This window comes from Siphateles boraxobius, unplaced genomic scaffold, assembly GCF_051911475.1.
Source record: "Siphateles boraxobius isolate OS27281-9 unplaced genomic scaffold, OSU_SipBor_1 5, whole genome shotgun sequence".
Lineage (NCBI taxonomy): Eukaryota > Metazoa > Chordata > Actinopteri > Cypriniformes > Leuciscidae > Siphateles > Siphateles boraxobius.
Window position 1 is genome coordinate 33,434,876 of NW_027509141.1, and position 26,322 is coordinate 33,461,197.

Consider the following 26,322-nt stretch of genomic DNA (forward strand, 5'->3'; position numbering starts at 1 on the left):
TTTGGAGTTAAAATTGACCCCATTTACTTTCTTTATTCACTTTCCTGGTCTTATTATGAAGGATTAACTGGTGCATTTCATTCCAAAGAACGAGCAAATATTTCCAAATTGGGGGCAGGAAAAGGGGTTAAAATATATTTTTGAAATATTTAATATTATATATTTTTTAAAATAATTTAAATCATTTGCTATATTGTTTTTGTTTGGGATTGTCAAAGTTAATGTTATTTTTTTAAACATTTAAAATATATTTATATTATTTTTACATTTACATTTATTCATTTAGCTGACGCTTTTATCCAAAGAGACTTACAATTGCTATATTTCAGAGGTTGCACGCCTCTGGAGCAACTAGGGGTTAAGTGTCTTGCTCAGGGACACATTGGTGTCTCACAGTGGATTTGAACCCGGGTCTCTCACACCAAAGGCATGTTTCTTATCCACTGCGCCATCACCACCCACATACATTTTAAACAAATGTAAAGTCAGGAATCATGTGTTTTAATCAAGCTTATATTTTTTATTCACATGTCATAGTCCTTCCTATGCATCACGTTATTTTTTTATATAAATTATATTTTTTACATATATATAACATATTTTTGTAGGTCTTTCTTTATACATGAACTTTTATATTTTAGCTTTATATTTTTAAGGTTAAAAAAGGACAGAAACCACCTGATTTTTGGTGATCAACCACATGACACTTTTATAGTCTAATCAATCCCCAGTGGATAAAATCAAGTCTTCTCAAAGAATTACATGACATTATGTAAGTAAAATATTTTGCGAGAGCTTTTTCATGCTATTTTTCTAGTTTTTTTTTTCTTATGAACCTGTCACTTACTATGAAGTCAGATAATCTGTTGTGGCCTAACCATCTATATAATCTGAGCTCCTGTGTAATTTCACCTGCTTCTGAAGTAACCAGCGCTATATACTTCCCCTCCATTCCCCTTTGCTCCTCCTGTCTCCAATCCCATGTTACCCTCATTCGCTCCACGACCCCTCCCTTTTTTTGTGTCTCGTATGCACTGAGGTGTAAAATTATTCAGGGATAGAGGGATAGATTTCTCCCTGTTGAATTGAACCACTGGGTAAGGCTTTTGTGCCAGGCCATTGTAATTGACTGCTGCTTTATTTACTGTGTGTGTGTGTGTGTGTGTGTGTGTGTGTGTGTGTGTGTGTGTGTGTGTGTGTGTGTGTGTGTGTGTGTGTGTGTGTGTGTGTGTGTGTGTGTGTGTGTGTGTGTGTGTGTGAGAGAGATTCTGGAGTGCTGCTTGCTTCCCTGTTCATTTTCTTTTCCATACATGTGACTGTTCTCTCTCGCTTTGATCCACACAGCATACAGGTCCGCATGGCTTGTTCTTAAAGCTTGCAGGACAGACTTCATGTTATTTAATTACATGAAATCCATTCCTTTTTTCCGAAGCCACTCACAAATGTTCGGGAAAAAGGGCGTGTTTCCTCTTCACACATTCCATGATTGGCACTTGCTGTATCCAACTAATTATTCCCCTGTCAGTCTTCCCAGTGGCTTCTTGGATGGAGCACAAACATTCCGCTGCCCTTTGGAGGGATTTAACAGCAACTCTTGTGACTGCTGTTCTCTTGAAAAGAGGCCTTGCCCCCTCCGGTTGTTGACAAATGGCTATAGACTGGCGTGGTGTCAAGTTGTTAAAATGTACGGTGGTGTGGAGTCAGAGAAGTTAATGGTTTTTCATACTTCTCAATTTTCCACCCTTGATTGCGTTGGCCTGCTCACCACTCCTCATGGATGTTTACGAAGACGGCTCGAACGCCGGAATGGATTTAAGCGTTATGTAAGCGGAAGGCTCAGGTAATGCTGTTACGCCGGCTGCGGCCCCAACATTTAACATATGATCCATTCACACTCGACTACCTCCGTGACTCCAGTAGATTGAACGAGAGCATCCGTTCAGTCATATGCTGTGATACACTACAGCTGCTGGGGGGAAGCTGTCAAATCTCATTATGCTGAATACTGCCAGTCAACAAGCAGCTCCCATCTTCACCAATGAAGACTTTACTATCCGCAAGCCTCCTGACACGCCGTATTGATGGATCGCAGTTCATCGCCGGCGAGGAAACGGACTTAATGCTTTGAGTGCATGAGAAGGAGAGTGGGGTCATTTACTGGGGTTCCTGTAAACCACAATGGAGAGTTTATGAGGAATAAGGGATTGAGGGTGATTGTGAGCACATTCCCTTTGAATGATGCAATGCTTCTTCTCTTGCAGAGCTCTTACCTGCTTTTCCTCTGATGTCCTTTAAGCACATATAGATAATGATCGTAATTTTTACATGTGAGAGAAATTGTATGTTGTAATTGTATTCTATGTTGGGACTCATCTTCCGCCCTGTGATGGACAGATGAACACTGGTTTGGTCAGATACTGCTGGCCATACAGCCATTTAATCTGATAACACCACATTTAATTGTCAGTGAGTGACTCGTCTTGGGATTTAGGACTAAAAGGCTCTCTGAATGTCCTTGAGCAAATGTCAAGAGTGGGATGAGCATTGTGGTTGAAGGAAGGACTGTTGCTTAAATTCATGTGGCAATATTTTTGGGGTCCCTATTCCTTATAGGAGGCCAAACACATTTCCTACACTGAATCTGTCTTCACTGGATGTATAGAAGCTGCACCTTAACTTGGTGTGTTCACTAAATATATTATTAATAATAATAGAACATTTAATTATTAATATAATTAATATAATTTATTATTAATTCACTATTTTTAGAACTTATTTTATTGTAGATTTATATAATTGTATAACTGTTAGAATATATATATATATATATATATATATATATATATATATATACAATATAATTTTTTATTTTGTTTTATTTTTTTAAGGTTTGTCATTTTGAACGTTTAAATCCTTCCCCAGGTGATGGCCAATAAAAAACATACAAAAAAAAATAAAACAGGTTGCTGTAATATAGTAACTAATTTAAATAACTTTAGATAAAAGTAGCATATAAATGACCATTTAAAAAAAATTGCTTTAAGATATCTATTCAAATTCGCAAATCCTGCGTAGTCAGAAAGACCGTGAAAAAACAGAAAGGTCTTGCTTGTTGGGAAATAAAAAGTGGTGCCTCATAATGTCCTCTGCTAAGTCTCTTGCAAGGTTCAATGTATACTGTATTCACTGTGCCGGTTCCTCAGTTTTATGACTTTTATAAAAGTCATAATTTTTCTCTGCCTTTGAGAATGTGTTGAGTTGACAGGCCCGGGTTGGCTCTCCATAAAGAAATCTCTTTTAGCAAAGAGCAGGTACCCTGTCCAGTCTCAACAGTGGCAACAGCCTTATCCCTGCTTAGCATTTATGAGTTCTGCAAATCATGTAGCAGCTCAGCCTTTGGCAGCTTGACAAGATTCTCCAGACTGGAGGCTAACGGGCCTGTCACTCGGCGCTGGTTCGGCCCAACAAAGGCTTGTCAGGGAAGGTGAGGTCTGCTGCTCGCAGTTAACGAGACACTCAACTAACTTGAGAATTTCTTTATTTTTATTTTCTCGTCTTGAGTGAGATATCCACCCTGAAGGACACGGATGGATGGTGACTGAGACTTTTATTTCTGCTAGATTCAAGGGATGCGGAGACTTCCCATGTAAAGCTGAGGAAGGTGAGATTGCTGAGGTCATATTTGCAGGCATTATGAGTTTAGGAAGTCTAAACCAACATGTTTTTAAACATTTAAAGTTTGACTGCTGTGCATTGGTGGGTTCTCAGGAATAAAGTGTTAGTAAACATGCACAAAGATACAAAGGAGTGAAATAAACAACCGCCTTTGTCACGGATGCTTGCCAGCAAATGACTAATGCAACAAGCATAAAGAAACTTGTAAATTGGAGGCCAGAGGCACTTTGTGTGGATATCTGTGCCTTTAGAATTTGTGCTTTTACAACCACATCCATGCGGCTCCTATATGTGCATTGAGAAGGGAAAGCACTTTTCCATGACACAGGATGTCACCTGAAGGATGACTGGGTGTGTTTTTGCTGCCTCCATCATTTTCAGAGTGTTGAAAATGGCCGTCATTTCCCTATGCTGTCTCAAAGAGCTGTTTATCGAATTTCCTAGCACACTCTGTGAATGCAGTGCTGGCTCAGAGTTAACGCAGATAGTGACTCAACCCTGGCTTACTTTTCTTGCTGTTGAAAGGTACCAGTAAAAAATGTGGACACACCTGACTGAATGCATGTCTCATGATCTTAAACGTTTTCATTTGGAAATTGTATGTTTATTTATTTATTTATATAAATATTGAATTATGGAATTCAATGCAAACGATCTATAACATTTTTGGTCACTGAATAATTATTTCATAGTTTTGACTTTGCTATTATTCTAAAATGTGTAAACATAATAAAGAAGGAGTAGGTGTGTCCAAAGTTTGGATTTAGAATATTTTCTTTATTACTGCAACTGACCAGCCATTGACTATTGGTTGTCCACACCAGGGGAAATTACTCTTCTTCTACTTCCAAAAATTCTCCTCTGTTTAAGCATAATGTAATTATGCTGCATTAAAGGGGCTTATTAGATAGGATTATGTAGACTAGAATGAAAGACTTAAACCAGAACCTTTGACCCCTAATCAAATCCTTTTAAATGAGTGATTCAATGAGATAATCTTTTGCCCCTAGTGTGAGCCACGGCCATATACAAGTGGGGTCCAAATTCTGAGACCACTACTGAAAATGCTTCTAATTTATTTATTTAACATGTTCAAATGGATTTCAAAATGTTTTAGTATTTGCAGCACTCCAATGTCTGATAGATTTTTTTAGAAAGAAAATCGTATGTATTTAATATAAGATTAATTTAACGAAACAAGTTAGATTTAAAAAGGGGGGTGGGGGTGGTCTCACACTTTCGGACATTATGTATTGGAAGCAAGATGTCACTCTCAGCAATGCACAAACATGCTGAGACATTTTTATACATCTGTAGCACATGCAAATTTGTACGTTGGCAAATTTGAACATACAGCCCCTGACTGCAGTGCCTGGTAACCCCAGACTATGTTTTAAGAGTGAATTATTAATATATATATATATATATATATATATATATATATATATACATTCTGCTTGTTCTGTGCTGTAATGCCTCCTCTCTGTATCTTCCCTTCCTGCTGTCCTTTAGCAGAACCTTGAGGCTTCATTAAAATTCTGCTGAATACCCCCCAATGTGCAACACACTCTTTCAATCTCTACACCGCACACGCCCATGCACACAGTTGCCCTTTGTTACGTATACATTTAAGTGGAAATTCATAGCTACCGTGGCTTCTCCACCGCTCTGCATTTCTTAAAGTCATGTTTACATAATTAGTGTGTGTTTCGGGTGCCTCAGCGATTTCGAACAATGAAAAGGTTAGTTTGTTTGGTGTAGAGATGGCCACTGCCATTATATAAGAGGAGCTCACTGCTTCTTTTAAAGACTTTATTTCACCACTGCAGTATTGTCTAGGTCCAGTAGTACTCAAATGACCTTTTTACCTGTAATACCTCTGTTTGCTCTGTGTGACATCTGGGAAACCATTGATTCGTGATACTAAATATTATGTGATTTCAACGAGTTGAGGATGAAAAGGGAGTAGAGGTATGTTTGTCTTTGCGTGTAAGTCAGAACCGATGTCAGTTGGTAGTAATTAGTAGGGAAGGTAAATCTATTAAGTTGATCTGGGGTAATGACACATCCCTTAATCTGTTATGCTGTAGGTGGTGAACAAATCCCGAGGTCACCTGAGATATATAGCCCTCTCTCAGCTTGTGTTCGCTCACTGCTGTGTTGAAGCGGGGCGTAGGGCAGGAGGATGAAATGATATTTCCCTTCAGAAGGAGTACCTGCAGTGCCCTCCACTGTTAATTACCACAGATTGACTTGACTTATCAAGCGGGTGCTGTGTGCAATTCATCGCTGCAACTCGTCTCTTTGGTGAGAGAGGTCTCTGCTTTTTGCTCATTATACATGTAAGGGCGTAGACATGGCACTTTGGCATTTCAGTAGAGATATGAAGAGGAAGGAATAACTGAAGAAAGTGTGAAGGCTGCTTTACATGAGGCTGTCAGGGTTCCTTCCCATCAACTCTTGCTGCCAGGCATAAAGTTAGGACACAGCACAACAACATAAACTCAAATTACATATAAAGTCGTTTTTTCTCAAAGTCGGGTTCTGGAAGTAAATATCCTGCTCATGTTCTCTATAGAGACATTGATTTTAATTGATGATATGATATGCTTCTGTAGAAGCCACAAGTCAGTGTGAATTCAAATGTTTTAGTTTCCAGTCCCATGGAGCATTGCAAATGGCGTAATTGAATTAGTCTTTCTCCCTTTTATATAACTTTTTTATTATAACTTTTATAATTGTATATATTTGACTAATCTGCAATAAACATCAAATATATTGCATTTTAAACTTTGTAATTTGTTTTAATCAATTATGTCATTTGCAATGCAATTTGCAATGTAGTTTATTTTATTTCTTTTTTTTGTCCTTTTCTCTGATTTTCAAATATATTTTTGCTTTAAAGCCATCCATGTACGGTCATGATTCATTTCTGGGCTGGTTAGTTTGGTTAATGTAGTCTTTACTGAGGATTTAAAAAAAATCTTACTACATAAAGTAACTTCTATATTCCTCAGAGTTGACCATTACTTTTGTGCTCTGTTATATTCACTTAACTCATTTGACGTGTCCAAGTATGACCAAATTCTATTTCTGTTCTTTTTTGATACTTTAGTTTTTCAAAACATTTTTTTTTCTACAATTGATCAAGACATGCATATTTGCAGTGCAATTTCAAATGTGTCATGCCATTGTGGTAGAATTGGTTAAATTGTAAATCTTCTTCAACTCTTTCTGTCTTGTAAGATCCCCTTTGCTCATTGTTGAGTGTTGGTTTAGAACAAAGGCAGACCACACATTGAAATCTGAGAGAGGTAGGCCGATCGAACATTAATCCACATGTTTGTGTGTCTGTATTTGCTTGCATTCATCATTGTACACCCACAAATCCTGGTAATCACGTTAGGTGTGACAAAGTGGCTATTTGTATGCTCATGGACAGGGAGGAATATAAATGCTTCGTGCAGAGTAAAGCAGAGAACAACCCCCGAACTCTCGATTTGAAGGTTTCTATTTTCAGGTAATCCCCGACAAACCCAGCAAATGTACCAGCCGCTCTCAGACGTTCCATTGCTTTGAGTGCATGCCGAACAACATCGCAAACTTTCAAACATTACCCACAAGCCCTCCACAGCTGTTATGTTGGAGATGTCTAGGCCTTCAAGAAATTTATGGTCTGCATCTTCCTTTTACGCTCAGACAAACTCCAGGGCTTAGATCCAAAGGTCCTAATCATACGCCGCTTTACACTTACACCATTTATAAGAGCGTCTCCAGCCCTGAATTATTCAGCTTTTTTGTTCCAACAATAAAAACTTTCCCCTTTTTTTTATAATTATTATTATTTTAAAGAGCAGCCCAGAGCACTTTTCCCTTCCCGTTTCTGTTTGGGTTGTGGCCACAGTCGATCAATATCTGCTCTACAAGCTGCCAATAAGGAAGTAGAATTCCCTGCCTAATTACAGCAAAGGGCTACGAGAGAGGACTTGTCTGTGTGTTTTCTTGCACGTTTATTTTTACTCCATAGTGGCCGGGGTCTCCTGCGGCTCGAGGGCTGCCTGTGGCCATAACCATGCCAATAGACATTTAACTTGTGGCAGTGTCCAAAAAAATATCGCTCTCATTTACAAGAATAAACTCTAGTTTTTCATAAGGGCACAACTTGAAAATACAGCACCAAAGGGCCTCTTTTTAACACTTCAGTGTATGTATAATTTATCGTCCTTTATTTTTTAATTATCCCTTTCTTTCTACTTTGAGAAATTTTTCATGTGTTTTGCGAATGCCAAGTAATAATTGCTAATTAGTCCTTGAGGCTTTTGAGCAGAACGAGAATTCCTCACTCCGGCGCCTGATGTGCAGTGAAAACAGAATAAAGTGGAGGCTTGTGCCGAGATAAATACGTAATCACTCTATCAGCAGGTATCAAACAAACAAAGTAGAGAGCTTTGCGATGCTAATCTCTGCTTTTCGAGAATAGAGTACCCTAGCTCTGCCGTTCTTCAGTTTGTGTCTTTACTGAATGGTGACACAGTTTTTTTATTCTTTATTCCTCGTCTTTACAAGGCGTGCACTGCCCTACAATGCGCAATCTAGGGGCTTCAACACTTCTTGCTGAGGTCTCACACAAAGGATTAGCGCAAGGGGAATTAATGCAGAGTTGACAGGAGGGAGGCAAAGGCAGGATCTAGCCAAGCTCCGGATGAACCTCAATCCAAATTTCCCCCTTGGCCAAAGTGCTCATCCACAGATGAAAGCCAAACCCGGCTCTGATATGCTGATCAAAGCCGTCCGGCACAGGACACCAAAGCAGCACCTGGAATTTCAATGGAGAAATACCGATATTATGATTCATAAAAAGGAAGTTGGAGCTTCACCCATGTAAACAGGCGCCTAGAGTGTTTATCAGTGGTTAATTTATCCAGGAACAATGCGGAGTGCTTTGCTCCCTTCAGTGCTGTGTTTTCACGGCAAGTAATCTAGCTAATTAAGGCACATTAAGAAAGTTAGCCTGGTGGTGAGTGCTTCAATCATATGTTTTAATGGGTAGCAGAGTCCTTTGTGCTTAAAGTCATCAAAACTTTTCACGCCTACAGCTATAGGTGAGTGTGTGTGTGTGTGTGTGTGTGTGTGTGTGAGTGTGATGTTCTTATTGGTGGTCAGGGTGGTGTTCAGACCATCAGCTGCCAGAGATCATCGTCATCATCATTCATTAGGGGAGCAGATGGCACCAGCTCAGCTATTTTACACCGTATGCATCACATACATTAAATAAAGAAGCTCAAGGATGGATGTTGATGTCAATTTTCAGTCACAAAGTCAGATCATAAGTCATAAGTACATGCGATGGTGTTTCTGTCCGTACCAGCACAGCCTGGAAGTGTGATTTCCATCAGAGGCGGTAATAAAGACACTTCCTTCAGTAGATAAATCTCTCTTCAGCTCTTCGTGTTTGAATACATTCATGTTCAGGGTTTGATCGAACAAGCTTATGCCATAGTGATCTGATATCAACCCGGAGTGCCGTCCACCTCTGATAGTTCATAAAAGACTACATAAAACAGGTGGCGTGTCATGGCTGGCGAGGGCTGCGATGGGGGGCATGAAAGCTGCCGGTGGTCTGCTACTAAAGCTCACTGGTTTTTATATGCCAGATCACGTGCTGTCCATCAGAACAGCTGCGTAGAGTGACTGAAGCAGGGGTTTCAAACTTGGGTCTGGGACCCCAGAAGGGGTCAGGGGGTTCTGTGAAAATTTGAAAGGACAAAAAAAGAATAACAAATGTATTTTTTTAGGGGTTTAAAAGTCAATTACATGTTAATAAATCATTTTAAAGATATTTTTGAATAAATATATCTGCTTTTTTAAAGACATGAGATTAATCACAATTATTTTATTCTAATCACAGACATTGTTTATGTGAAGACATTTTTTTTATTTTTCAGTGACTTTTTCTGCAGATTACATAATTTCGCCAGGAGGCATAATCAACGAATCAGTCATTCAACTAATTCATTGAAAAAACAAACGAGTCACTTTTATGAGTGAGTAATTCTAATTCTAATTACAAAAAATATGCTATCCATATATAACAATATGGCTACATTCACACTGTCAGTGTTTGAGATTGATATATAAACTAAGAATTCATACATTTTCTCTTCAAGTTTAACTGTAGTGTAGTTGACTGAAAAAAGATTAGTATATTCTCTAGATTTTAATAAGTAGATTTGGCTTTAGTGATGTGCTAATTTGGAACCTGTTGCGTTTATAATTTGAGAATTAGTTTTCTCACAGTATGAATGGGTTTTCATACATGAAAATATAAAGCTGCTTTTATATATTAGGAAGGTGGCTCCTTCTTCATATCCTTTGCATGAAAAGTTTAAGAAATCCCTGTACTACGGAATGCTAGAAATTGTAGAGCTGGAGAGAAATGTTTTAGCAATGCAGTGTTTTGTCTACATTTCTTGAGGTGCTTTTCATTAAGATTCTCCGTTTTTTTTTTGCACGAAAAGCAGGTTCGTGGTTGTATTGCTTCCTTTTTAAGCGGGATTCCATCTGGAGCCCACTGCTAAATGCATTTGGAGGGAATATTACCCAGAGGCTCGAGAGAACACCTGTCTCTGAACAGCCTGTTCTCACTGCTCCACTCCAAGACAGTTTTACAACAACTCAGAGGATGACATTAATGTGTAGGAAAAAATGAGAAGTCAGCACCTGAAGGACATTACGCGCTCTATTATAGTGCTAAAATGCACCGGTGATCGTAGCACTCCCTGTGAATGTCATATGTGAGGTCTCATATCCTTCCCACGTGCTATTTATCGACCCCCGGATGATACGTTTTATAAGCAGAACTTGCTGTGCTGTCGAGGGTGAAAAGTTGGCATGTAGCGCACATTCTGAATGCACAACACAAAGTGCAAAAGCAGTATGTGAGTCCAATATTTAGTCCTTTAGTAACACCTTTGTATTAAACTCTGTCTCTGTATTTTGACTTCAGAGAAGTCTCCGTCCCCGGAGCCTCGCCAGCTCCCTCGGACTGGAAAACCCCTCGACGTGAAAACAAATAGCGGTTCCACACACCCGGGGGCAGAGGTGATGGGCCGCAGACAGAGCAGAAATCTCCAGTGCTCTGAGTCAAATCTGATGCCCGGCGGCAGGCCACGAGGCAGAAATCACATTCTCACTTCCCACGAGAGAGAGTCAACAGGAGCAGCGGGGAACAGAAATGTGAATATTGGATATCCCTAGGCGACAGGCAAACTCAAATAACCTTCAGTACAGCTGTGGATCAGTGAATCCACCTCAGGAAATAAGATGGAAGGGAAAATTCAGAGTGTGGGATAATAAAAAGACAAAATAGCAAAATTCAGTGACGTGCAGACCGTAGCAGAGCGATAAGGACAGACGGGGTCTGATTACTTCATCTAAGCTTTTATAAGAGGATAACTCAATATCTTTCTCCTCTTGCACGGTGTCATGAATAATACGGGGAGCGTGTAATTTGCGGATCTGCATGTGAAAATGCGTGTTTGCGCATGCAGTCGGATCTTATTATTCAGCCATTGCGCCGCGCGATCGTGTTCAGTGGCGTCGGGAGCTGTGAGATTAGTATTTTCCTTAAATTCATGGCAGTGAATAATTTGACTCTTTCGTTTTATATCTGAGTGACTTTTGACAATAACGCAGTGATACTATTATCTTCGTCGGGGAAGACTCGTTTCGCCGGCTTAACTGCAGCCGTCTGTGCTTTACGCCATAAATTATTGTTCTCTCACACAATTTTATGACCAGATTCATATTTTGCCAATGCAGCTGTGTGGAAATGCCTTCCATTTACATTAGGCCGAGCATGTCTGCATCTATATACAACACTCAAAGTGCGTGCACACTTAACAAATTCAAGTATTGACCTCACTGTTCAGCTGATTGATAAAGCGGCCGATACACAAAGAAGCCTTAGAAGGGATCAGATCTATAGTCTTGCTTTCCACCAAAGTTAAACCCATGGAAGCGGATAAAACGAAGCATGGTTTCTACTTTCTTAAGAGGTTGCGCGGAGCTGCATTAGTGAAGCTCACAGAGAGAAATCTGCGAGTAATAACTCAGAAAATCGAGTAATTAGCACGAGCAGCTGTAACACAATGACCCCTATTCATCAAAGCCATTTACTCTAGGTACAATTTGAAGCGAACCCTTTTCCTGCAGGGAGTACTTATCAGGGTTTTTTTTTCTCCCAATGTTGTTTTTCTGCTACAAGCCAGAGACAATGAGCTCTCCATGTACAGTTAAACATCCTGTGGTTGGATGGAGGGGTTGGAGGCTGGTGAGATACTCGGAGGTCAGGTTCGGAGGATTTCGACATGGAAGGATAATTATCTGACGCCGTGGTGTGGGCTAATTGCAATAGTTGTAATAATTGCACATAATTCCAGGGTCGTTGAGAATTATGCTGACTAAAGGACTCATAAAGACACAGATTCCACTTTAAATCCACTGCAGGAGACGAGCAGAGAGGCAGATGGCTCAGAGGTGTCCACAGATCAACCTCAAGCTCAGATCTTTGTAACATCAAGCATTAAACACTAACCCCTTTGAAAAGACCCAATAGAAGGACAGATAAAGAAATCAAATGAGGTTTATTGTGGTCCATCCAATAAGTCAGCCTCTCCGGTTGTGCACTGCCAGTTCATTGGCATTCAGAACTTGCTTCTCCAGTGAGAAAACCTGTTTCTCTGTCACGCAGTCCCCTATCAGAGCAGCATGTTAACATGGCAGTATGTTTATCCTGCTGAGTGATAGGGTGCCATCACATTGGAAGCTCAAGTTGTCACATCCCTTTTTGTCTTTGCCATCCTTTTCAGCCAGCAGTCAAAATCAAATCCTGGAAATTGCGATTCCTCAAGTGAAAGATAAAGTGCTTATCTGTCTCATCACAATTTGCTCTTGTTTGAAACAACAATGGTTTCAAGGTTTTTAAAATTATTTATTTTTTATGTTTGCCTGATTCAACAACATGATGTTGTTGTTTATTTGTTCCAGATCTATTAATTTTTAAAAAAATGCACTAAAAGATCAATTCGTAAATAAAATGACTAGAATATGCCACTTCTGTGACAAACTTTCTGATTTATAAGGCATCTTGATATATTTTTCATGGTATAAATTAAAATTGCCAATTTAACAACTGTCCTGATATCATAATGAAGAAATAAATCCTTCTAAAAAATTATTTTTTAAATTATTTTATAGAAAGTCTTATTATTAAGTGGTTTAGCATATTTTTTTTTGCCCATTTAAAATTTAGTCATGACCAAATTGGATAATTAATTTGATGAATATGCAAATTAGTCCCCGCCTCCACTCAATCACACCAGCTGGGACTACATGTCCACTCTGTCAACTGTAGTAAATGCTATAATGGCAGGTGGATATGTAAGGCATAATGTATATCCAGCCGACAGGATGATGATCAGCTGACTTGATCAAAACAATAGTCACAAAATGGCAGCAGCTGCGGTTGTATGAAACAAGAGAGAACGAGTCCACAATACTGGATGGCATAATTAAATAACTGTACACAAAATATTGATTCGACTGAGTTTTAATATTTTAGTGCTCACCAAACGCAAAATTTCCACAAAGAAAAAACGTTCCTAGCTGAATTCAGTGACACAGATGAGCCTGCACTATCTGTTTTGAGCGGTTGTTATCTGGGAATAATTTACCTGTGGAGGGCGCTATTGAAGATGAAGAGCGAATTAAACAGGATCGTCTACAAGTCGATGTATCAGGAAAGCAATGCGTTTTATGTATTGCTCTCTACAACGTTGGACACATAACGGTAATTGATATGGTTAGCCTTTTGCTTGACTACGTTATGAAACAGCTAATAAAACTGTTTAGCTTAGTTTGAACAACTTAGAAAAACCGTGGAGAAAAGCCCTGTCCTTGCATATTGATTGGTTACAAGTTTTTAATGGTGGGAGACAGGGTTTTTTAGACGGCAGAAAATACTCAATGGCGTTGACTCATGAATTTTGCACCATTTGTCTTGAAGAATATTAAAAACACCACACAGACATATAAACAACATTTAAAACTAGATTTTCACCACAGGGGGTCTTTAACATGTCAAATATTTATGAAGAAATTCATTTTTCATTTTTTCCTGCACATTTTCTTTGATTCTTCCTCCAGAATCAATTATTATTCTGTCCCTATTTCCTGTTTTAATCCCTCACAGTTCTGTTGGTCCCTACAGGCCATTATTTTTTATCATGAATGTAAATTAATTTGAGTTTTTTGCTGATGACATCCTCCGTCAATACAGCTTTCAGAATTGAGAGAGCAGGAAGAGGTAATACGCCTAATATTAATAACACTCATCGATAAAATAATAATCACAGATATGTTTTCTCCCCTTCAATGCCCTACACATGCATCAATCCATCTGGATGTGGATAAGCAGTATTTTAATGAAGTCTCATCTGAAGAGATAGTAATGAATGTGGCAGGGATTTGTTGGAGACCAGAATGAATGGATTTCCTTCCACTTTTGCATGCTGATGCATACGCACTTCTCTCATTAGATTGTAATGCAAACTGCGCGATGGCAACCGTTAATCAGTGCCGAGGTGTAGAGATTAGTATCTTTAAGTGGAATAGATGGAGGGGGATTTGACCTGGGCTAACTTTAATAAGTTAACTTTGGCACTTTGTCTCTCGGGTCTTCAGGCCACTGGAAGACTGGATTAACTCCAGTACCAATGTTCTCCTGAGCAGGCCTGACTGTCGAGTCTTAAATGCTCCCAGAAGCATAAATAGTAGTCTTTATAAGATCATCATGTTGAGTCTTAAAGATTTTAATGTTTTTGTTTTGCTACTGACTCATTTATTTTGACAAAAGAGCTTTTGTGGCTCAAAATATTTTAAGTTTGCTTTGTGATTGTCAGTATGACAAGTGAAATATTACATTATATATTCTATTTGTTTAATCCTTAAAATATTTTAAGTTTGCTTTGTGATTGTCAGTATGACAAATGAAATATTACATTATATATTCTATTTGTTTAATCCTCAAACAGTTAAAGTATGATGTTTTTTTAAATGTTTGGTGATTCATTTTTCAGTAGGTATTGGTGTAATTTTCAGGGAATTATCGTGTATGATATTTTAAATTGGTGTAGTCAACCTTTACCAGGCAGAAATTAAGTGGAGGCTTATCTCTGTGGAGACCATCTATCAAACACCAATGCATGTTTTTTTTTTCTCTTTTTTTTCTGACAGGTTTTTGTACCCATAATGATCAGCCCTCCCATTGCCCTTCTACCCGCAGGACACAATTACCACCTTTACGCAGAGGACAACCTCTGTCATGTAAATGATCCAAACCCCTTACATTAGACTGAAAAATTTTCTCCTCTGCCCCTTGAATAGATTGTGTTTTTTTCTCCTTTGAGTTGAGCCACATTTAAACAGACACAAACAGCTCCTGACTTTAAAGAAATGAATGTGAAATTACCTTTTCATGGTCTGCTCTCATAGATGCTGAGTGCACATAAACACACAGATTTAAATTGACCTCTTCCATACATATTCATGCCAAGAGCATTCACAGAACCTCACATACGTGGCCAGAGAGGGTCCGCTGTAATTGAAGTGTTTTGAGTCTGTAACCTTGAGTGCATTTCAGCCTTGATAAACACAACAGGTCAAAAGTGCTTCTGTGTGTTTATAAGTATAACAGAGCTTGGCTGAGGCTTTGAAATAAAATGCATTCATCCATATGTACACAAAACAGTATAGGCTCTTAAACCTTGCTATCTAATGTCTAAATGGAAAGTTCCCTTCTAAAGTGCAATCCTAACCTTCATTGAAGTGATTAATATAGGGTAGCAACTCACTAATATAGGGTAGCAACAGTCCACACATGCTCAACTTGCAGATACTCGAAATTATTGTTGGTAAATTAAAAATGTGAAATTCTATTAAACAATAAAATACCACACAAACATAGTAAAAAAAACCTCAAATATAACATTAACATTGGCTGATTTTTTTCACTTAGAAACATTTGTAATTCTGTCAATCTTTTTTTTTTTTTACTGAACTGGTGCATTCTGGGGCAGTCATCTCCTCAAAAGAAAACATGAAATGCTGCCTTTGAATTTACATTTGCATTTAGCAAACACTTTTATCAGATTTAGCCACAATGAGCTATTTTTGAAGGCAGCATAAACTTGCTGCCTATTTTTTTAGATAAAACTTCCTGACTTCTGACTTTTAGTATTGATAAAATTGCATTTATGTGTATTGTACTGGATGATGTGGCTTATTTTTTTGTCTGGTTTGTTAAAGAAATCAATACATATCCATACATAAAATATAAACTCGCACTAAAATTGTGTATATGGGTGTCTGCATGTGTGAAACAAATTGTGGTACGACCGCCTCAGTAATTGCGTCTGAGAACACTCAAAGGCTGTCTTGTTGCTATGTGACTACAGTCATTGAATGAAGGCTTTCTCTTGCCTTTGATTTGATGGACAGGTCTATTGTGGGGGGGCGGGTGTTGTAGCAGAAGAAGATAAAAGACTATGACAATATGTTTACCCGTATCATAGAGATTTCATACGTGGAACAAAATGCTGCTGCTGTTGCAATCTGCTTCCTCAAACACTGTCCACTAATATTGGGTTTGTTACATGTTCTTTGTTCTTGTGAGGGAACAGGCATATCTCATCATGAAACATCAGAAGTGGGTTCAAGTTTCCATGGATGGAAGTTTACATCCCAGAGACTGTGAAATAGTCACCGTTCTTTGGATAGAACATCTATTACAGCAGAAAAGGTCTAGCGTGTGATGTTTCTCCGCATCTAACAAGAGCTATCATGGTTGGCAAGACATCATTAGTGAGGGTTTGTGCTTGCCTGATAGACTGTCAAAGGACAGGTGAATTCATGAGGATCATTTTCTCTTTCCTTTCTCATGCCCAATTATATTAGAGAAGTTTCTTTTTAAATGCCTAAAACTAAGAGACATAAAACCGAATCGTTCTACCGCTGTCACTGCTGATTCTGAAATTTAGACATTATACTGCCTATTTTTGCCTCCCACAGAAGCAAACTATTTATCTTGCAGTTTCTAATTTGACACAAAACAATGTTAAACCCAAAGAAATTTGAACATAAAATGTTTAAGTGTACTGGTGAGCCATTGGGGATGTTGACTCGCTTTTGGTTGACAAAAGGTGAATGTGATTATTTGGACCTTGGTGAATCTCACAGAACTTGTAAAGAAGATCATTCACCATGGTATAAGTGCAGTTGGCGTTATTTCAATTAAAAATGATATAGTAAGAATTTTTATGTGTGTATTTTTTTTTCTTTATTTATTTGAGATTATGTGCATTCATGGGGCGAAATGTGTCTCGAAATGCTACAGCATAGGCCACATGTTTAAATAAGGCTTGTAGATGTGCTGCTTTTCTAGTGTAGAATAGCGCAAAACATATTCACACATCACAGACCAGAGTGCTTGACTCCGTATGCACATTTTTTTCACTCATCGTTTAAGTTTGCATATGGATGATGCCAAACAACCCCAGCAGTCCGCATTCGGTTCACCTAAACGATTTGGTACAACAGTCTGCCAAATCATGAGCATCGCCTCACTGCGCCGAACACACAGCTGAGTGCTACGACAAAAGCCCCCCTACACCAAATCCGCCCCTAATCTAAGTCTTTGTTCAGTTTTCAGACAGCGATGCAGGCCATCAGTGCATTGGCAGTTTTGAGCTAAGAGCTTTGCAGCAATGAGGCTGTGTAGCTGTTAGAAAACTCTGTCTGAACAGCCCTAGACACGTGTATATCCCCCCTTTCTCGTTCACTCTCCCCAGATATTTTGGGCTAACGCCTTGAGCTCTACCTTACTTCAAAGATGAGCAGAGGTGCTTTGTTTTTATTTATTTATTCCTTCTTTTCTCTATTTATTATTAATTTGTTCTTCCTTCAGCCGCTCACAGACAGGCAGGCTGAGCTGATGTCATGGAACTGGGTGGGACTGTTGTGAAACAGAGGAGGAGCCTCGTGATCTGGACTTGATTTCCTTCTGGCTTCAGAACGAAGAGATCATTACTGAAAGCTAGTCTATTGTCGTTTTGAACGATATACAGGAAAAACTCTTATTTTCAACCACATGTGTGGCATGCTGTTGATCATCATAGACAACTGGATTTACAGTTTCTTAAGAAAATACCAGTACTACAAGATGTAAATGTGTATTTTGAAAATGTATTTGCGATATACCTGTTTACTTCCCAATTTATCGCATGATCTCATACATAATTTTTTTTTCCTTCTGATTATTTCAAATAGCTCTACTCTTATTCAGACATGTCAAATCGTGATAGTAATAACTGTTGCCTTTTTAGAGGTTAAGATTGCAAAAGGTCAATTGCAGAAACCTCCATGTCAGAGAAGTTCAGCCACTCCATGTCTAAGTGCATAACAAGAGATTTTGTGTAATTGTCCTTTCAAAACATTTATGCGATAGTGCTGGGATTGACAGGAAATGCTGCAATGATCACGATAATGGTCAAAAACGTTTAAAGATGGATGTAGCACGTAGCCAAGCTGAATGTACGTTTAGAAAGCATGCTGTCGGGAACCCGTGACCTGCAGCTGCAAAAAAAATAAAAAAGAAAAGAAAATGAATTCGCTCACGCTGGGCATTGTGGGAAACATCACTTTCAGGGGCATTACACTATAATGCCTCCACCAACCTTTAACTCCCCTCCTGTGCTATTTCACTTATGGGGAAAGAGCAAGAGAGGAACAGCGTTCATCATCAGTGCCTTTTTTGTGACTGTGGGGCTAAAACAATATAAATAACGGGGGCCTTGAAGGATTGGTGCGCTGCACTCTGACAGTGAGATAGAGTATTGATTCTGAGCACAGTGCTAAAATTGCCTGCCTTCAGGCCTCCAGGCACACATGTTGGCAGTTCTCAGAGAATGTGAGGCATCCTCTGAAACACGAGAATGCTGTCAGTGATAGCCGTGTAGAAACAAAACATGGGAGAGCTGCAATTCGGCATTTTCCATTCATCAGAACCAGCTTTGTTCTTTTCTTTTCCTTGAAAAACAAATTTGAGCTCCAACTTCGACGCAATCCGTGAGTGGTGACCTAGGCTCTTAAGCTAACCGGTTCTCATTTAGAAAATGGATGCCATGCTGTCAGGGCAATTTTTACATGATTAAAAAACCCCTAAGACAACCTTGCATTACCTTGGCGCTCCATTAATAATGTACAGGAGGTTGATGGGACTCTAACAGTGTGGAGAGCAGCAAATCATGCCACCTCAATCTCAAATTCATAACCCGCCTGTCCTCTCTCATCCACGCTGAGCACTGTGTTCCTGTGACAAGGTGTGATGCTTTAAGCCTTGATCAAGCCCCCAGACTGCGGCTGTTTGGAAAGGATTTTAAGTTTCTTCTGGGGTCAGACGACCTTGCTGATGCATGCTTTTTAAACAATGTAGTCTGCATCTTTGAGCCTACAATAAAGAGACTTTCTGCAAGTTTATGGTCGAGAAGTGATGAGCGGTAAAGTGTTTTTTTTTTTTTCTAAAGATACATTCAATATGTTTTATTCAGTGTGAAGGGGTTTTGATAAGTAATTTGAAGTAATTAAGAAGTAATTTGTGCGAATTCAGTGTTGAAGTAGAAATTTTCTACCTGAAGTAAATTGTAACATTACACGCAGAAGACAACATTCCTCCGCCCAGGTGAGCAACCACCAAGAAAAGGTGCTAACACCAATTCTCGTCCAGGACAACTGGAAGCTGCTAGGGACTGGAAGATGCTGGCTGATCTTCATCAACGGCTTATTTTTCCACCTGAGATTGCCACCACTAACCTACGACCAGATATTGTTTTGTGGTCTGTATCAGCACACATTGTTCAACTGCTGAGTTAACAGTGCCATGGGAGGATGCGGTAGATGAGGCATATGAGAGGAAGAAACTGCGGTATGCACATCTGGCCACTGAAGCAGAACAGCGAGGATGGAGAGTCCGGGTTTACCCAGTGGAAGTGGGTTGTCGAGGTTTTGTGTCACACTCTACAACCCGGTTCCTCAGAGACGTCAGATTCAGTGGCCAAGAGTTGCGTCGCACAGTAAAGAACTTATCTGAAGCAGCAGAAAGGAGCAGCAACTGGCTGTGGTTGAGACGGAAAGATTCTAGCTGGCTGTGTACAGGCCGCCATGCTACGGTTTCGTAGAATTCTTGAAAACTTGAAGAGTCTGTTGGTTTATTTGTATAGGTTGTTCAGTATTTACAGTCATTACGTTCCTGTGTATATTGCGTGAATGACGGGTGGTTGGGCAGATATTGTGTTTTGCTGTAGGTGGTATGCCATACGGAACCGTTGCCACTGAAACTGCATATTAACGCACCAGTGGGGCTCGACAGCCTTAGTCAAACGGGTTGGCGCATATGGTTGGGTTGCGGAGAGATTGTGAGATTGTGGTTAGGTCTCAGCAGCAGAAGGGATGCAGGGGTCAGTAAGCTGGGCTGAGTTGAGTGGGGGACGGAGGGGGGTGACTCTGGGACGCCAGAGTCACTGTCGAGCCCTCTTGAGGTGTCGTAGGCTAGTCGACGAAACACTGAGGACGGAAGGTGCCCACTTGAAGACCCTAGAGATGTTCCCTACTCCGCTCAATCCAGAGGGTTGTTATGGGGGGACCGCACTGTGGTTGCAGCCGTTGTGTGTGCTGACGTGCAATACACTGTAGCTATTAACACCAGACAGAAGGAGATACACGTCACCAGATGGAAAGAAGCGTAAATGGATGGAGAAGCATAGGTTACTGTAAAGCTACGTCTTAGTTGGTGCTTATCTTGGCGAAAGCCGAGTACAAATCAGCATGAAGTTTTAACATCTACTCTCGTGTAATGGAAATCTTGTTTGTTGTAAAAAAAAAAAAAAATTATTGTTAATAATAATTAATATGTAGTTTCTTGTTGAACATACAGAAGTGTAACACCATGTCCTAACCAGATGCAATGCGATAAGATTCCAGCGACAAATAATTTGTCTGTCAACACTAGACGCGACGCGACTGCGAGATTGGTCAAAATCAATCAAAACCCACAGCCAATCAGAACAGCCTGTGGGCGGAGTCTCGCAGCAAGTGCACACCAGAGAGTAATCTTGATGGCATTCGCAAGAAAATGGATAAGTAGGCTACATAATCAAATTCACAAATATTACACCATTTAAACATTATTAAAAAGGCTACTGAGTTACTAAAACAATCTTTGTCAAAGAATACGCTTGTTTGTTCACAGTTTGAACGTTCTTGATTCCATTTGTTAAAATTTAAGATTATCCATTGTTGCTTTTACAGCTACAAAGCTGGGAGCACTAAATGATATTCAAAGTTACATTGCATGCTTTTAATATTAAATAAAGCACATAAAAAGTACCTGAGATGATCATTGCCACACTTTGTGTTTGTTGTTCCAGCCGCGACGTCACAGAAAAATAGAAACCGTTTTTAAAATAGAATCGCCGCATGTCGCCGTCGCGGCTGGTTAGGACAAAAACTCTGATTAACATGGAAAAGATACCGCGCATGTAGGTAGGACGCGATGTAATGCTGTTTTTGGTTGCAGTTCTTCTACAGACGCATTCAATTGTTGTCGTTTTTTTATTCAGGGTTTTTCCTGCATAGACAATCATGAGGCGGCCGCCTCCGTCAAATTTCGTGCCGCCTCCGCCTCTCGACAAAACTCGGACAGACAGTCACGTGCTCATATACACTTTTTCCACCGGGACAGTTCTGTCGCGATTCTCGCTTGTGTCCATTCTCTAACCGTGTAGTTTGCCGATAGTGCTGCACGGATCATAATCCGCGGGTCGAGTAATAAAAACATTCCATTCAATCGAGGGTGGATGACAGCTAAATGAGTGTAATAAAGACACGGAACTCCCATCATGGTACCTAATGTACGGACGGTAACAAAGTTGCGCTGTTGAGTCTCGCGCAATTATTTATAACATTAATTATAGTTAAGAAACCTACACACAACCAGAGTGCTGTTTTCCTGAATGCCATCACGATTGAAACCGAGATATTAATTTCATAACAGTTCAATAAACAAATAGTTAAAATTAAGTTACTTACATTTTTAGACTGTTTTTGTTCTGTTTTAGCAGCGAAAATAGTTCCAAACAACAGAACCATATCGCGTCTCAAAGCAACACTCATCCATGATTCATTACTGAATCATTCAGCGTTGTGAACTAATCGCTTGAGTCAAAGATTCAATTGCCCATTATTAAACCGCCTCATTCTGAATCAATCAGCCGTTTGAACGAATCGTTTACATTAATGACTCAATGACTCGCTCATTAAGACGGCCGCCTGCCGCCTCCTACTGGCGGTTTAGTTTCCAAGTATCATTCTTTTCAACATTCGTTGTACAGTATATTCAAAAAATATTCAAAATAATCTCATTTAATACAGTTATAATTTTTCAATGTAAATTATTTAATTTGATTGGTAACAGCCTAGTGTCTTATTATTTTAATTGAATGTATTGATAAAATGTAAGAATTTTAAATGAAATTTAGAGCATACATTAAATACAATTAGGGGGAAAATGCCGTTTATAAAGGTACAAAAAAAAATTCTGATAAGAGTGTTTTCAAAAATGAAACATTGACAATCAGTTTAAAGGGAGTAAAGCCTCTGTTTAGGCTATAAAGAAAATGTAATTTTGCCAAAAGAAGAAATTCTAATTTAAATAAATGTTAATTGTGTGATATGTTACCATTTTATCATGCTTAATTGAATAATTGTAATGTGATGATCAGATGCAGATATATAAATCAAAGAATATGGCTGGTTGGCGGGTGGATTATTATTTATTTTTAACAACAGATTCGAGTGACTCAAAGTGCACCAGATTAATGAATTTATCTTTAAAATGTACAAAATTTTCTCCCGGGGGGGCATGCCCTCAGACCCCCATACTGTTACAATTTTACCACCTCCGCCTCATTTTGATCCAGGATAAACCCTGTTATTGTTAATTAAAAAAACATTCATGTTAATGAATGTTGTTCTTGAAATTAATAGGTTTTTTTTCAGATGCGAGGCAGTGATACAGTTGTATTGTGTTTTATAGGTCTATATGATATGAGCTGATAGAGAAAACAGTCTGTTTCAACGAGAAGCATTTTGAGTCTATTCTTGATAACATCTGCATGCTGCTCTTTAGCAATAAGCTCCATCATGTTCGTGTGAAAAGGGGAGAGAACGAGGAAGGGAAAAAACATTGAATGGCTTTTAGGGAAGGCATTTGTCTTCTCAAGAACACAAAGAGTAAGAGCATGACCTGAAGTGGCAGTCCTAAGTGACAGGTCACATCATACCCACCCACCCGCTCCCCTCCGGCGACAAACGTGAAGCCACATCACTTCAAATCCCCACTCACTTGGCTTTAGGATTTTGGGTTCTTTTATATCCTTATAAAAGTGACAGTGGTTTCTCCATACGGGCAGGAATAGCGACAGAGTTTCAAAATCCTTCTTTTATAGCGCTACTATTGTGTGGTGAATTGCCTTCTATATGGCACTCTCGAAGTACTGCAGTTACTATGAGAGGACAGCTAAGCTGTATTATTATTGTGTACATGGTACAGGTCAAGTTAAAACACAATCACGTTCTAACATCTATGGTCATTGTGGGACCAAAACAGATTTTCCCAGAATATAGTTCGATTTAAAGACTCCCCGGCTGAAATGTTCAGACAACATACATTTAGATGCTATTCCATGATAGTATGGAGACTGACTCTATTATGTCATTCATGTAAAGGGTTATTTTGGCATGTTTGCTTTTTTGCTTCTCTGATTGATGGAGATTAATTATCAAAGTCATGGGTTATTCAGTTTTTCATCAGGAATTCTGCTGTCATTTAAAAAATTAGAAATAATGTGGGCTGATGGCTTAAAAAGAAGCATTGATTAACAATCTCTGAGCTCACAGTAGGTCTGTCTTTAAGGATTTATTGTTCTGTATCAGTTCTTTTATACACTTTTTATACATAGGTACACTTTTATTTTTTGATTATTTTTATTCCTTTCTATGTAAAGCACTTAGAATTGCTATAGTGTATGAAATGTACTTTATAAATAAACTTGCCTTGCCTTGCCTTACCTTATGGAGAAAACGAATAGGATTTTTACTTATTAATTTTGATTGTGGTCCATTTCTGCATGATTTCAAAGGTCACTCACCTCTTCATGGCCATAATGAGCATGCTGACCACTTTTTAAAAAACCAGACCCTTTGAGATTCATCTCTGTGGCACATACTGTACATGTCTAGTCAAGATGAGGCATCTCTCACCATCTTGACCTACAGTTGTACAGTTCTATTGTACAATATCTTTTATTTTCCCAGTTACTGTGAGGTGAAAAACTATCTCAAGGATACCAGCTAATCTTGCTTTTGCCTATCTTTTAGTTGCCTGATTCGAGCACATGGGATAATTTTCTGATCATGATTATTTCTGTGCTTATTTACAATGATACCAGCTACTACTGTGCAGAACCTTTTCTGTTCACAATCATTAGGTGCGGGAAAATTAGATTCCTGAATCATTAGACTGTCACTTGCCGTCACTCCCCAAGGCAATTTGTGTTCTCTGAGTCAGTTTGGGAAGTTTGGGAAAACATTGGGAAGTTTTCCCAAAATGACTTGGGAGTTTTTGGACCCTTTTTATGTGTGACCATTCGATTCCTTCTGCTAAAACACCTTTAACACTCTCTAATAAAGTCAAGCCCTTCTGGGTAAAAAAGAGGCAAGCACTGTCAAACCACGAAGATAAAACCAGCAAACATGCTTAATTATCCAGCACTTCCACACAACGGCTGTGCTCAAAGTGCACATCCGGGGTAGTTTAGGCAGGGAATGAATAAATCTAGCTTCGGTGTCGTACAGAAGTAACAAGTATTGATGAGCTATTCAGAGTGTATTTCCCAAAGGACGGGTAATTGCGGCTCGTGTGCTCTTGTACTTGAGAAACTGCATGGGCTAAAATGAGCTCCTCACGTGACGATGACGAGGCCCGTGCTGATGAATGTTCATGTCTTCTCTGATCCAGAGTCCGTGTTTGTAAAAGTCACCGTAATATAATCTCGGAGATTGGTCGGAGGGTAAGTGGGAGAGTAATTTGAACATATACATCGTTGAAGTGCAGCTTGCTAGAAGGAGGACGCTCCCATTAGCCTAACATAAGCACTTGTATTCTCACCATGCTTTCATTTTAATGCTTTCCAACCACCTTTATAGCACAGATCATTTCTTAAATTACTATTAGCATGCATTTGATTCTAATGAACGCTGTTTTCGGTAATGAAATGAATAGTAGTAGGCAAGGCGGCACAGATGATTCAGCAATTCTTACAGTATGTGAGGGAAGTGCGAAACACATCTCCTTATTGCTTTAATTTTGTATACACTGCTGATCTTTTATTTTCCCAGTTGCTGTGAGGTGAAAAGCTATCTTAAGGACACCTGCTAATCTTGCTTTTGCTTATGTTTTAGTCGCCGGATTTGAGCACATGGAATAATTCGCTCATCATGATTATTTCTGTGCTTATTTACAATGAAACAGGCTATTACTGTGCAGAACCTTTTCTGTTCACAATCATTAGGTGCGGGAAAATTAGATTCCTGAATCATTAGACGAGGGGGGCTTTTTGTTCAAGGGGCAAGGACAATAGACTGCTTTTGTTAGCACTTCTGTCTTGGTGTAAGAAACCATCACAATTACGCGCATCGAAACAGCTGTAATTATGGCAAGAGCATTCGTCTTTTTTTCTTCCCATTAAAGCTTCTCGCGTATCACAGAGGAACACTTATAGTCCACTGAACGGCAGACATTACTGGAGCTGTTTTTCATCCGGCTCGCCCTGTAAACACTATCTCATTTTGCTGATGGCTTTTCACTGGTGACAAAACAGCATCTGAAAAAAGAAAGGGTGAAAAATGCCAGCTAGCAGTCTTGGGTTGTTTTATTGTTCTTTTGCAGTTGCCGTGCGCTTCAGGACTGGTAAATTAGCGCAGCTCGCGCTGTGGCTAATCGTATTTTAGCTGTCGCAAGTGTTCATTAGCATGCGGATCCACGCCGGGCCTGGAATCAAAGGCCTGACCATGTCCAGGAGGTGGGATAGCTGTGCCCTGAACACGCGGTCGGTTTGTTGTTTCCGTCGTGGTTGCAAATGAATGGCTTGATGCTAATCTGCATTGGAAGATAAGAACACTGCTACAATTAAAAACACATTAAAAACAGAAAATAATCGCAAGCCCAAAACATTCCAGGCGAGTTCAATAATTACATCAAGCAGCGTATTCCCTGTTGGAGGAGCAATTTCTGATTAGACTTGAACGTAGTTTATGTTAATTTCATTATGTTTGAACAATGTGGAGTAAAAAAAAGGCACTGGAAAAAGTCTGGCTTATCCGTGCGATAAGTAACTTTTAATGTTCTCAGTGGGTTTAAAATAAAAAAACAAAGAGTCCTTTCTTACAGTAAATCTCAAAGGTAATTTATAATGG

At 39.3% G+C, this 26,322-nt stretch overlaps 1 protein-coding gene across 8 annotated transcripts in view; it reads left to right on the top strand.

Moving 5' to 3' along the window:
- The window catches only part of camta1b (calmodulin binding transcription activator 1b), a 304,866-nt gene that overhangs the window by 26,643 nt on the left and 251,901 nt on the right, over positions 1-26,322 (top strand). The gene's annotated exons all lie outside the window — the stretch shown is intronic.